Source organism: Dermatophagoides pteronyssinus, unplaced genomic scaffold, assembly GCF_027571235.1.
Source record: "Dermatophagoides pteronyssinus isolate colony J.1.1.1.1 unplaced genomic scaffold, Derpt_VIB-CSIC_2022.12 sq0023, whole genome shotgun sequence".
NCBI lineage: Eukaryota > Metazoa > Arthropoda > Arachnida > Sarcoptiformes > Pyroglyphidae > Dermatophagoides > Dermatophagoides pteronyssinus.
In genome coordinates, this window is record NW_027461547.1 from 386,215 (window position 1) to 399,921 (window position 13,707).

Below are 13,707 nucleotides of genomic sequence, written 5' to 3' on the forward strand. Positions count from 1 at the left end.
TATCAATCTTCATCATCATCATCATAAAACATGGATGAATGGACAAAAGAAATAGAAAACGAAAACTGTATTTTTGTTTGTTTGCATAGAACCAATAACAGAAAAATTGAAACAACCATGTATGAATTGAATTAATCAATGACATATATGTATTTGGCAAAAGAAAAAAGGGAAAAAATATTTTTCATTTCTCTTTCATTCATTTTTGTTGTTTCTGATTTATTGATATTGATGTTTCCTTTCCTTTTTTTGGCTGCTGTTGTTGTTGATGTCAGTTGAGTTTCCATCCAGGTTTTTATATATTTAACATGATAATTTGTTATATATTTCAATTGAATTTTTGTTTTAAGGAAAACAAAAAAGAAAATTTAATTTCAATTCGCAAAAAAAAGCTATTTACATCTGAATCAATCAAAAGGAAAAAAATTGTATCTTTGCTGTTTGCTCTATATGTTAACTAACTTTTTGTTCCAACACACACACAAATGTCATTGTCATGTTATGTTCAATTCAAATCGTGATTGTATGTCTTTGTCTAAGTTTTTTTTTGAAAAATTCTTGTTTAAAATTTAGATTTATCGATGCTTACGCAACACGTTCAAACAAACACACAAACACACACACACAAAACAAAGTTTCTCATTATTAAAAGTGATAATAACATCACCTGTTATTGTAATTATTGTGTTTATACAAGAAGTACAAAAGCTACTTTTGTTTTTACATTCATCAATATATAATTTGACATTGTAGCTTTGTTTTATTTCATTTTTAATTAGATTCTTCATTTTTCAAAATAATCAATCTTTTTGTTATATTTTGAAAGTTTATTTTATACTAAGGAAATTTAAATAACGATGATCGATCCACAAATTCCGGTCGTTTTAAAATTTTAATTTTTTAAATGAATTGAATGAATAGTTTATTTCAAGGTTCATATTCATTGAATCTTTTTTTGTCTTTGTTATTATTTCTTTTCTTTTCTTAAAAAATGATGATAATGACACGTTTTCAGTTATCATCATTCTCTTTTCTTTTTTGATCCAAAAAAAAACTTTCTTAAAAAACCATGCCTGTAATCTTATTGTCATCGTCATCATCGTTGGGCAGATTTAATTTGGAAATCAAAAAAAAAACATCCGACAGACAGGAGCAGAAAAAAAAAACAAATTTGGATAAATGTACAAACAAAACAAGAACACAAACATTTTCGTTTAAATATGAATAGTTTATTTTTTTTTGGTTGATATTGAATCTAGAAAAAATAAAATTCATTTTTGGTGAATATAATGATGATAATGATGATGATTTTTTTTTTTTGGTGGTTGTATACATCATTTTGAATATTTGAAACATTGAAATATAAATTTTCTAAAACTAAATTGTTTTCTGATTTTATTGTTGTCCATCGTCATTCGTGTACAATCAGACCATGGATGATGATGATGATGATGATGATTGTCCATTTTGTCGAGATACTTACCCAACTTACCACACACACACAACAAACATCAACCAGATTTTTGTTTCTCAACTGGACAAAATTTATTCCATTATTTTTTTCATTTTCATATATCATTAGGTATTATGATAATCTTTATTATTTTTTGTTAAAGGCTGTTATATTTAATGTCATTTACATAGAATTGTAATGATGATGATTCAAGATCCAATGCTTTACGTATGGCCAATGTTGTTGGATGTTTTTCTTTTTGGTTGATTATGATCATGTTGATGATGACAATCTTTCTGTAATGACATGAAATAATGTTCGTTTTCTTTTCTTTTTTCGTTTTGTTTACAAACATTTGACATTTGACATTTTGAAAAAAAGAAAGCCATTTTATTCAGAATTTTCATTTGGATTAATTATCTGTTTCTTTCAACAATTTTATTAGATTCACAATCATAGATCACTTGTAATCGATAAAGCTTAAATGGAAATTTTTAATTGAAAAATAATTAATGAAAAAATGATGGTAAAAAACAATCATCATTCGTCAATCGGCGAATACACGAATGAAGAAGATCCTTATCAATTATCAAATAAGATGATGGTATTGATGATCAAAATATTATGAATTCTTATCTCATCATTCAAGTGCTAGACATGTATATGCTCCATAATCATGACGAAGACAAACCAATGTTTGAACATATCATATTTCGTTTTTCATCAATAATCATCATAATCAACACTTGAAACTTCAAAATATCATCATGATTTTTTGTACACATACTACTTCCACCATATTACCACCACCACCTTAATATTTATCACAATCAGATAAATGAATCGTTATCAAGAGAAAAAAACCAGAGATAAAATCTTGTGATTGGGCAAAAAAAGATTGAAAAAAACATTTCCGCCAGTATTTTTTTCCCATTCATATTCATGTTGAACAATCATAAATCTTTAGATCCTATTTGTTTTTATCATTTTTTTTGTTCATTCAAATATTCCTTTTTTTATTCAGTGTATGCGGGATGATTATATAAGAAACAAAAAGAAAAAATTTTAAACAAACAAATCGATATGATATTATGAAGAATAAAATAACTTAATACTTTTCATTTTTCCCCAAATTTTCTCTAACTGTATTGTTTACCAATAAAATCGAAACTGATTGTTGTTGTTTTTTTTTGTCTGATAATTGGTGGTGGTCATCAACCTTTTTAGATTGTTTGAATTCAACAATCAGAATATTTTCTTGACAAAATAAAATCTTAAATTTGTTTTTCAAAAATTTTAAAAATAATTTTTGCTTGTCATTATGGAATGAAATTTTTTTCTTTTGACTGTTTAGAAAAACATTTGGATAATTTGGATAAATTATCCAAATGTTTAATCGTCGCTGATTTGTTATCGATCATGGATAATTCGATATAATAATCGATTATCATAATAATGGTAAATTTTTTTCCCCATTCAGTCAAATTGACTTTAAATTTTTCTCCCTACATTTATGTGTTTTTTTTCGATTTATTTTGCATGCAAACTTGCTATTTACGAAACACAAAGTGCAGACAGGTAGAAAAATATTTGGAAAAAAAATTCAAAACTATTCATCGAAATCGTTATAAGGTTTATACTTTTTTTTCAAAACATTATATAATGTTTCGGGCAAAAAATAGTTTTTTTTAACGAAAGCAAAATTGTTATTTTTTTGAAAAAATTATGATGATGAGAAGAAAAATACCCGAAAATAATTTATCGACAAACAATTTCCGAAATTTGTTGTTTTTTTTTGGTCAAAATTCGGTCATCGATACAAACTGACTAGTTTTTTTCCTCATTTGCGTGTGTGTGAATCGGTCACGGGAAATTCAATATCATTCGACATCTCATATAAGGCATATGTTGTCCAAAATCGGACTGATGCTATTTTTTTCGTCACAAACAAACAAATAAAAATTTCTGATTCAATCTCGACATTGGTCAAAAAACGATGCAAATGACGACAACGAAGACGACCAGGATCTTAAGTTAGTATAACTATACAGGCGGAAAAATGAAATAAAATTTATCATTGAAATTTATCTTTCTTTCTTTTTTTAATTAAAATAAATATTTTATGCACCACTCATATAGTTTTGAATTTGTTGATCACTACTATGCATGCATATAGATAAAAATAAAAGCAAATCTTAATCTAAATCATCGGATCACCTTATTTCTATTTTGCTATTTAGATTTTTTCACCTGTTTTTTACCTAAATTTTTTTATATTACATTAAAAAGGGTAATGTTGTCATAAGAAGAGTCCAAAATTCAAGATTCAAATGTAAAACGAAGTGATTAAAAAAAGAGGAAAAAATCTTTCAACTAAAACAAAATATTAATTATTTTTTTTCCATACATTTCAATGACAAACTATGAAGAAATAAAAATGCTGTGTCACATTTTATTCGTCTTTTTTTTTGTTGAACTTCCATCCTCATGATTGTTGGATAGTGATGCAACAAGTTTCCGAGATTTTCTTGTTTCTTCTTCAAAATGACCATATTTTTTCATTTGAAAATTGGTTTTAATTCGAATTTCATTCCGTTCATTTGATTTTCTTTTTTTTTCTTCATTTTTTTGCTGTTTTTCGTTGTCACCAAGTTTAAGGTCCAATGGAGATCTACACCATGTTGAATGTCATCAACATTATCAAACTAGTTCAGTGGTATGTTTCTGAATTTCTGGAGTGGTTTTGGTCTGAATTCAATTTCATTCATTAATTTATTTTTTTTTCTACTACAAATATTGAGTAAATTATTTCACCGACAAAAAAACTATGTTAGATGATTGAAAAAATATGAACCAAGAGAGACAAGCATTCTATTTCCATCTAATTTAGTAGTAGCTTTATATATTTATTTTCTATTTCAAGCAAACAACAAAAAAAAGTTATTAGCTAAATCTTAATTATGTCGAAACAAACGAATAATAACAACAACAACTCATCATCATTATCGGACATGACGACCAAAAAAAACATAATAATAATTTCAGGATAATATTAACCATGGTTTAATCAACCAAAAAAAAAGAACAACAACAGCAACAACTGGGCAACAGGCCAATTGATCATTCCGATGATCATGCGATTGATCAGGTTTATTAGATTAATCATAATTTGTATTGATGATAATATTGTGTGTGGAAAGCAAGCTAGCGAGAGCTGGATGATGGTATTTTAGGATATCATTACATAGTTTTTTTTCATATCAACTTTATAATTGATGATAAATTTTTCTTTTCTATTCTCGCCAAAACCATCCATGTTATTGTTTTTTTCGTTTGTTTTAATATATTGAAATCGGGTAAATAATGAAATATAAAAAAACTTCTGGTTTTTTTTTATAGATTGATCATCAACAACACTGTTAAAATGGTATGACTTTATAAGTTCATAAAGTGGAAGTGTGGACTTATAAGTTCACATTTTTCTTGTATGAAATTATAAACTCACATTATTTCTCGTATGGAGTTATAAAATCACAACGTTTTTCGTATGAGTTTAAAAATTCGAATTTTGGATTTTATTTGTAATTAAAAACTCATAATGTTTTTCGAATGGACTTATAATCTCACATGGTTTCTCGTATGAAGTTATAAACTCACAACGTTTTTCGTATGGAGTTATAAAATCACAACGTTTTTCGTATGACTTTAAAAATTCTAATTTTGGATTTAATTTTATTTTTTAAAATTAAAAACTCATAATGTTTTATGAATGGAGTTATAAACTCACATGGTTTTTCGTATGAAGTTATAAACTCATAACGTTTTTCGTATGAGTTTATAAGCTCACAATTCCTTAAAGTGAAGTTAAAAATCACAATTTTGGATTTTATTTTATTTTTTCAAATTACAAACTCACAACGTTTTTCGTATGAGTTTATAAGTTCACAATTCCTTAAAGTGAAGTTATAAAATCACAATTTTGATTTTATTTTATTTTTTCAAATTACAAACTCACAACGTTTTTCGTATGAGTTTATAAGTTCACAATTCCTTAAAGTGAAGTTATAAAATCACAATTTTGATTTTATTTTATTTTTCAAATTACAAACTCAAAAAAATTGGATTTTTGGACTTGGAAAATTTTTGAAAATTTTGAATTCATGTGGAGGCGACGAGCGCCCTCATAATTGAAATTAGCTGTTAGGGTTCTGTTTTGATTATTTAAACTACTGTTCGATTAGTTGTTATTCATTATTTTTGTTAAGTGTGGTTCGTTTACAAAGTTTGGTTATCAGGTTTGCTCATTGAATATGATTGTTGTTTATGTCTAACTTGTTCCATGTTTTTCCTAATCTCATTGGTTTTGTTTTAAGTATTTTTATCACTACCTACAATAACACCGAATCAAGCTAAGATTGAGAAAGAATGACATTTATGTTGGGGATGTTCGATTGCTATCTGTCTCAACTTCAATGCCGACAAGTGTCGAATGAATGCAAAGATTCTAATTTACTTTATTTGTCCATTTGATCACGAGGTCATAATCTATAAAGATGGATCGAACAATGAAAACCAAGTCGGGTTCTCTTTTCATGTTCCTGAGCCGATTTCTATTGATAAATTTCTATTAGCCTTGTTTAATAATTATAATAATTAATAATATATCTTTAAATGAAAAATAATTAAAAACTTCAATAATTTAATTTAATTTCACTTGCGCATCAAGATTTTTTAATAAAAAAAAAACGCTTGCGTATAGGGGTTTTTATTTTTATTTTAAAAACCTCACATTTTTTCTCGTATGAAGTTATAAACTCACAACGTTCTCGTATGAGTTTATAAGCTCACAATTCCTTAAAGTGAAGTTATAAGTTCATAAAGTGGAAGTGTGGACTTATAAGCTCACAATTCCTTAAAGTGAAGTTATAAGCTCACAATTCCTTAAAGTGAGTTTATATGTTCACTTGGTCTAATGTGAACTTATAAGTCCACACTTCCACTTTATGAACTTATAAAGTCATACCATTTTTAACAGTGAAATCCATTGTTTTATTATATTAATCAAATTGTTTTTTGTTTTGTTTTTGATGCTTGAAGCACGGATTTATGTTTTATTTTTGTTGAATTTTTTTTTGGTTATGATAATCTCCTAAGGATTTTGCAAATGAAAAAATGCATAAAATTTCTATACTTTGTTTGATTTTTGATTTGTTTCTGATGAGAACAATCAACTAGCATTTGATTATTATTATTATTATTTTTTTTCGAATTTAACAAATATGGACACTGATGATTCGTCAGGCATCGAATGTTTATCATATCGAATCGATTAATTTAATCAAACCAAGATGGCAAAAAAATCGACAAAATCAACTGATCGCTGTCAATTTAAACCATTTCATTTGATAATAATAATAATTTCAATAATTCCTGCGCCGGCCAAACCACCATCACCGTTATGTGAAAGGAAATTTTTCTTTCTCATTTATTCAATCAATCAGACAAACAAACAGCGCCAAATAGTTTTGCATTAATGAAATAGAAAAATCTAACGGAAAATTTTGGGTTGGATTGAAAAGAGAAAAGAGCCGGTTATTTCTCTATTTTGTAATTCTTCTTTACTGGCCGACTGACCGATCTATCCAAAAAAATAAGTAAAAAAAAAAAGAAAAAAGTTAAATGGTTTTGATATACATATTGCCTCCAGAAGTGTTTGAGGTATTGATGATGATGATGACCAAAATCGGTTGAAAACATCTCCAGAAAAAATTTAGGATATTTTTAGGAACTTCTTGTTTTCTTTTTCTCTTTTATCACTTCGAAAATTTCTCTTGTTTTTAGCATGTATGAATGAAAATAGAAAAACAGATAATCTTTTTTTTTCGTTCGGATTCAAACTCGAGTCTAGTCAGGTCAAAAAACCACCACCAACAAACCAACCAACCCACTATGCAACAGGTTATCGTCATCATCATCATCATCTTTTGGTAAAGATGATACAATCTTGGTTATCCAGTATTAAATAAATAAATTGCTATTATTGATGATGAGAGAAATATAGAAAAAAAAACAATTTTTATAAGCCTTGAAGCAGGAATTCAATGATGATGATAATAATGGTCGATGTTGTGTTCACTTCTCATCATAAACAATTTAAATACTTTGTCTATGTATAGATTATTTCAAGTCAAGAAAAAAATCAATGATGATAATAATGATGGTCATCGTCATCATGATCTGATCTGATAAATCAGATCAAACATCATCGAAATAAAGATGATGATGATGATGATGATGATCGACAACAGCCATGGCCATCGATAATAATTATATCACAACAACAACAAACATGTTTGAACATTTTCATTTTTCTTTCATTCAATTTAATTTTCATTTTTTTTTTTTTGGCATCCTCATTTCACCAAAGTCATGTGTTGTTGTTGTTGGTATTATTTTAGTCAATTCAATTCACTTTTTTTCCATGATTTGATTTTCATTTTTCTTGATTATTATCAATATATGATGTTCTTTTTTTTCGGGCAACAAAATTAGTTTAGTTTTGTTCTCTTTTCATTATTATTATTATTAGCAATGTTCATCACGCGATTTTTGTTGTCCATATTTTTTGGATTTTAATAATAATGATGATGATGATGATGATCAAATTTGGATCGGTTAATGATGTTGATGATGATGATGATGTTTTGGATACCACATTGCTTGCATATTTTGAATAACTATTTTTTTTCCTGTATAATAATCTCATTTTCAAATTAATTCGGATTTTTGTGTGTGTGTGTTTGCCAAGAAAAAAAGTGAAAAAAAAACGAAAATATTTTTTTTTTCATCAATATTTATCATCAGTTTCAATTTAACTTTGGGAAGCAAGTGAAAAAAAAGTTGAAAAATTTTCCATGAAAATAATTATGGTTTTCATCGATGTTCCATTTTAAGTTCCTGTAGGAAACATTTTTTCTTCAAATAATTATTTTGTAAAAATTACTTTGAAATTTCTCAACATAACACAATTTAAACTTTATTTCTAATTCTTTTCAAAGAATTTTAAATTGACAAAAAAAATCTATTAACGATGACTGACAAGATGTTAATTTTTTATTACATTAATTCCTGATTTGATGACTGTTTTTTTTCTTCTTTCATCATGATGATCACAAATTCCCAAATAAAATATGTCAATCATTTTTCTTTATTTTGTCACATTCGATTATCTATACCTCCGTTAACATGCAAATATTTGATCAAATGTTGAGAATAAGAAGAAAAAACTCCGGACACATGTACGAATTTTATTTTTGGTTTTCCTGTTTTTCAAGCTAACGATGAGAACATATAAATCAAACAGCGAAAAAGTTTTTTTTTCGATCATCATCAACTTGTCATCATTTTTTTCCTGCAATATCTGACATTGAAAAAATTTAAAATTCGGTACGATGAAGATGGTAAATATTGATAATTATCAAAAATTTTTTTCTTCAAAATTTACAGATCTTAGATTATTATTGAAAAGTGACCTGTAAAAAAATTATTGAAATTAGAATATCCGTACGGAGCCGGTTTTTATTTTTGGATTTATACAACGGTTGTGTTAATAATTTGGGAAATGATTATGATGATGATGATGATGGTCCACTCGTAAAATGTTGGTCATTCGTTATAAACGATGATGACATAAGGATTACCCACCATTACCATAGTAACCTTAAGAAAGTAGCGATCATTTTGTGATTGATCGTCATGATTAGTGATGGTTGTGGACAGTTTTTTTTCGTGTTACCTGGACACACACACGCACACACATTTGAATGCAGCACACAGAAATCAGGTATGTCAAGGTTAGTTTGGACTAGTTATTTTTTCATGATCGACTTTATTTCTTATCTGATCTGATTAGAATCATTCAAATTTATTTATTGCAAAATACTTTAAATATGTTCACTTTGTCACTTTTAATATGTTTATGACAACAGGATTAAATTTTTTGTGGAGATTTTTTCCTTGCCTTTTAGGCTTATATGATTTTTAAAATGTCTTTTCAAAAGTCAAACCTGATTGAATTTATGTTGTCATTTAAATTTTATCCATTACTATGAAAAAATCATTAAGAATCAATATTTTATTTTATTCCCAAGAAAAATGGTATTTATTTTGTTTTTGCAAATCAAATATTCCAATTAATCTGATTAATTTTCTATGATAACTACAATAAAATTGATTCAGACTTTTCCTTTCCTTTTGGGTATTTATATTTCATTTGTTTTTTGTTTTTGTTTTGTTCATATTATACGCCAATCATATTGGTAACACAATTATATTTTGCAATATTTTCGATAAAATAGAAAAAGAATATTTAATGTAAATATTGAACACATCATTAAATGTTTGTCTTTTATATTTATTTTTATTATTTTTACATTTAAACATCGTAAAATGTCCTTGTCGTTGTTGCATTTATGCGAAAATAAAAATTATTTCAACAATAACAAAATATTTATAATTTCGATCAATTTGATCGCATAAAAATGAGCAATATGATTGAATCGATTCATTCATTCATAGGACATTTATTCAAAATCTTAAATCTTAAAACTCATTCATGTATGAATGAATGGATGGATGGATGGATGGATGGATGGATGAGGAACAACAACAACAAAGATCGAACAAACAATGGATCATTGGGCCAATTTTTCTTCATTTTGCTGTTGTTGTACATCTGTCTATGAGTAATAATCTATGAAACAAACCAAGCAAACATAGGCAATTAATCATAATTAGATGTGCATCATTATTGATTTAGATATTATGTTGCAACAACAACAACAACTAAACAAGAAACCGTTATGTTGTTGTTGTTGTTATTGAACAACAATAACAATGAAAAAAATGGTAATTTGTTTGAAATGATAATGATAATGACTTAAGATGTGTTCATCATCATCATAATCATCATTTTGTAACATGATGTATATGATGAGAACAAGCCGAACCGCGATCAATTTCGGCTTTTTTATGAATAATAATAATAAAAAAAAAAAAAAGAAATCATTCGTGTGTCTCATCAATTATAATAACATTATCATTACCATCAAAACAAATGTTCGACAGAAAACAATTTTACCATATATTCAATAAGGCCATGGTTTCATTTTCGTTGTTCGTCAATATTGTTTATCCAATGATTCGATTGAAAAATGATCCTTTCTTCTTGGTCATGGATCAATGTCAAATGATATTGCGTTGTTTACTTAACATACAAGCGTTTAATCGGTTTTTTTTTATTTTTGAATAAAAAAATTTTATTTTGTCTTCAATCTGAATCCGGAATGAATTTCTTCATTTTTTTGTGTGTGTGTGTTGAAACTGCGTTGGTGGGAAATTCAAAACTTTGGATAGATCATAAATTACAGTTTTCACTGGAATATCATGCAAATTAGTTAATGTTCATTTTTTTCTACTCAGGTTAAACTAGGTAGAAAAAAATAATAAATAAATTCAATGCAAATTAAGCTTAGCAACATTTTTCTTCAACTGAACTGATACCATGTCAACAGATAATCATTATTGTGATCAATATTCACACAAGTTCATCATCATCATCATCTTATCTCTAATTTATTGTTCGTTCGACAATCGATGATGTTGATGATGATCGAAACATGAATGATTCGTTCGACAAGTAAAACATTAAGGAAAAAAATGAAGAAAGAATGATTATTGATTCCATGATCATCAACAACAACAACAACAAAATTATGATGTTTTTTTTGCTGGTTACCATCTTGGTTGACGAGCTGAACGTGATGATAATTCAGCAAATCATCATCATCATCCATTTTTCATTTTTAGATCAGATCATTTCGGGTATCATCATTCAACTAACAAAAAAAAGTTGATTTTCTATTCACAATTTATTCAGCAAAACAAAAAAACATGTCTAACTGTATTTTTTTTCATAATAATTTTGTGGTTACTTTGACTGGCCACTCTTTCGAGGTTAATAACAATAACGACTGGTTATACTTATATTTTTTTTACATTGATAATAATTGAATTCTCGACCGACCGACAGAACAAACAGCCAAAACAACCAAATGATAGTGTGTATGGCATCTAAATGCTCATTGTCCATCCAATTATGTTGTCATTCGTTGTTGTTGTTGTTTTCTGTTACAATTTTTTTTTCTTTGTTCATAAAAATGATCTAAATAAAAATGAAATGAATATTATTATCAATTATATACATGAATCAATGCTAATTTTAGATGAACATCTTTTGATGATATATCATCTATCCTAATAATTATCATTATTCTTGACAGGATAATAATAATTGTTTTGAAATTTGATATAGAAAAACAAAACAAAGAACGGGAAAGAAAATGACGTATTCAAAGAAAATAAGAATATCAATAACAGATGTTGAATTAATTCAATCGTATACCGATATATTTGTTGAAATTAATATTTTTGATAATCATGACCATTATTCTATTTCATTTTTTTTATTGTGATCATATAAAGATTAATTAAAATGTTTTATTTGTTAAGGGATCATAAAAAAAAGAAATTGCAGGATATCAATTATTAGTTTGAATGAGAAATATGTAATCAAACAAATAGAAAAATGAAAACAAAATCTAAACATATTATGGTTGATGATGATTCCTGAATGATGATGATCATCATGATCATAAATCATTGCCATTTCATTTGTTGAAATTTTATTTTTCTTTTATTATAGTTTTTTTCTTTTTCTTTCTGATTACAAATAATCTTTTCATGCATTAAATCCGTATTTTCATCAATATTCAATGTGCGAAAAAAATTGATTACAAATTTTATTATTATTATTATCGACATATTAGGATTTATATTGGAAAAAATTTGAAAATTATATTCAATATACACACACACATGAAAAATATTCAATAAAAAAGGCTTGGGAGAAATGTATTTTTTTCCGTATATATTTTCCTGACAGGTATAACTTTTCGAACCAATCGAAACACACACTTGTTCATATGAGAAAAACGGTGATCGATGACAAGAATGATTTTCTGGCATCATTACACAATCAATTTTTATCAACAAAAAAAAATTAATAATACAATGATGATAATGTCGGAAAATCAACCGAATGAAATGAAAACCGATGTATTTACACTTGTTAAACATCAAAAAAATTGAATATAACTGATTTTTATATTTGATCTATCATCAAAACAACAGACAAACATCATCAACAAAAAAAAAAAAACAATCAACATCAAATGATCATTCGTTTCCGAAAGAAAATAAAATTTTTTCTGTCCAATATATCTCCATGTAAAATGTGTGTTCATTTTTGTTTCGTTTTGTTTTTACCAATTTTTTCCTCTTTGACAGCAGCAGTTGGTATTTGATAATATGGAAATTATTATTCAAAATTCTCTAAATCCATTTTGACCATTATGATTATGATGATGATGCTCATAAAGTCAATGCATACACGAAGAGTAGAAGAAAGAGAAAGACAATCTTTTCGTGTTTTATATGTCAAAAATATCCTATTTTTTTTTATTTCACAAAAGATTTGGTTTTAAAGATGATGATCAAACGAAAGTGAATGGAAACGTTTGTCATTCATTTATTGTAATCAACGTAAAAAGGATAAATCACCACTGTTGGTGGTGATCATCATCATAGTCATCATCATTCGATCCTGGTTAAGCATCAAATCGAAAAAAAAGAATAAATTTATTACAACGGAAATCTTGAAATTTATAAACGTTTATAATTATATAAAGATAGGTAAATGATTGTTTATAACCAACCGGGTTATGATCATCATCATCATCATCATCAGCATCAGCATGTTGTCGATGTGAATACAATTTAAATCAATTCAATGATTCATATATTGCATTGGATTTTTTTTGTGTGTTCATGTTTTGATATCAACATCATGGAAATGTTGTGTGTGTGTGTGTGTGTGTGTGGCAATTATTATTGCATTTTTTCAAATGATAAATGTGAATTGAATTGAAATCATATTTGATGATTGATAATAATAGGATCAATTGTTTGTTGTACAATCGTACATTTCAACTAATCGATCCATTGTTTTTTTATACCTATTCGTTCATCAAATCGATGATTCTTGTATCGAAAATTATCATTAATATAAAAATATGACATATATTAAGCATCAATAATGATCATTATGTTTTTTTAAAAATGCGCTTTGAATGGTT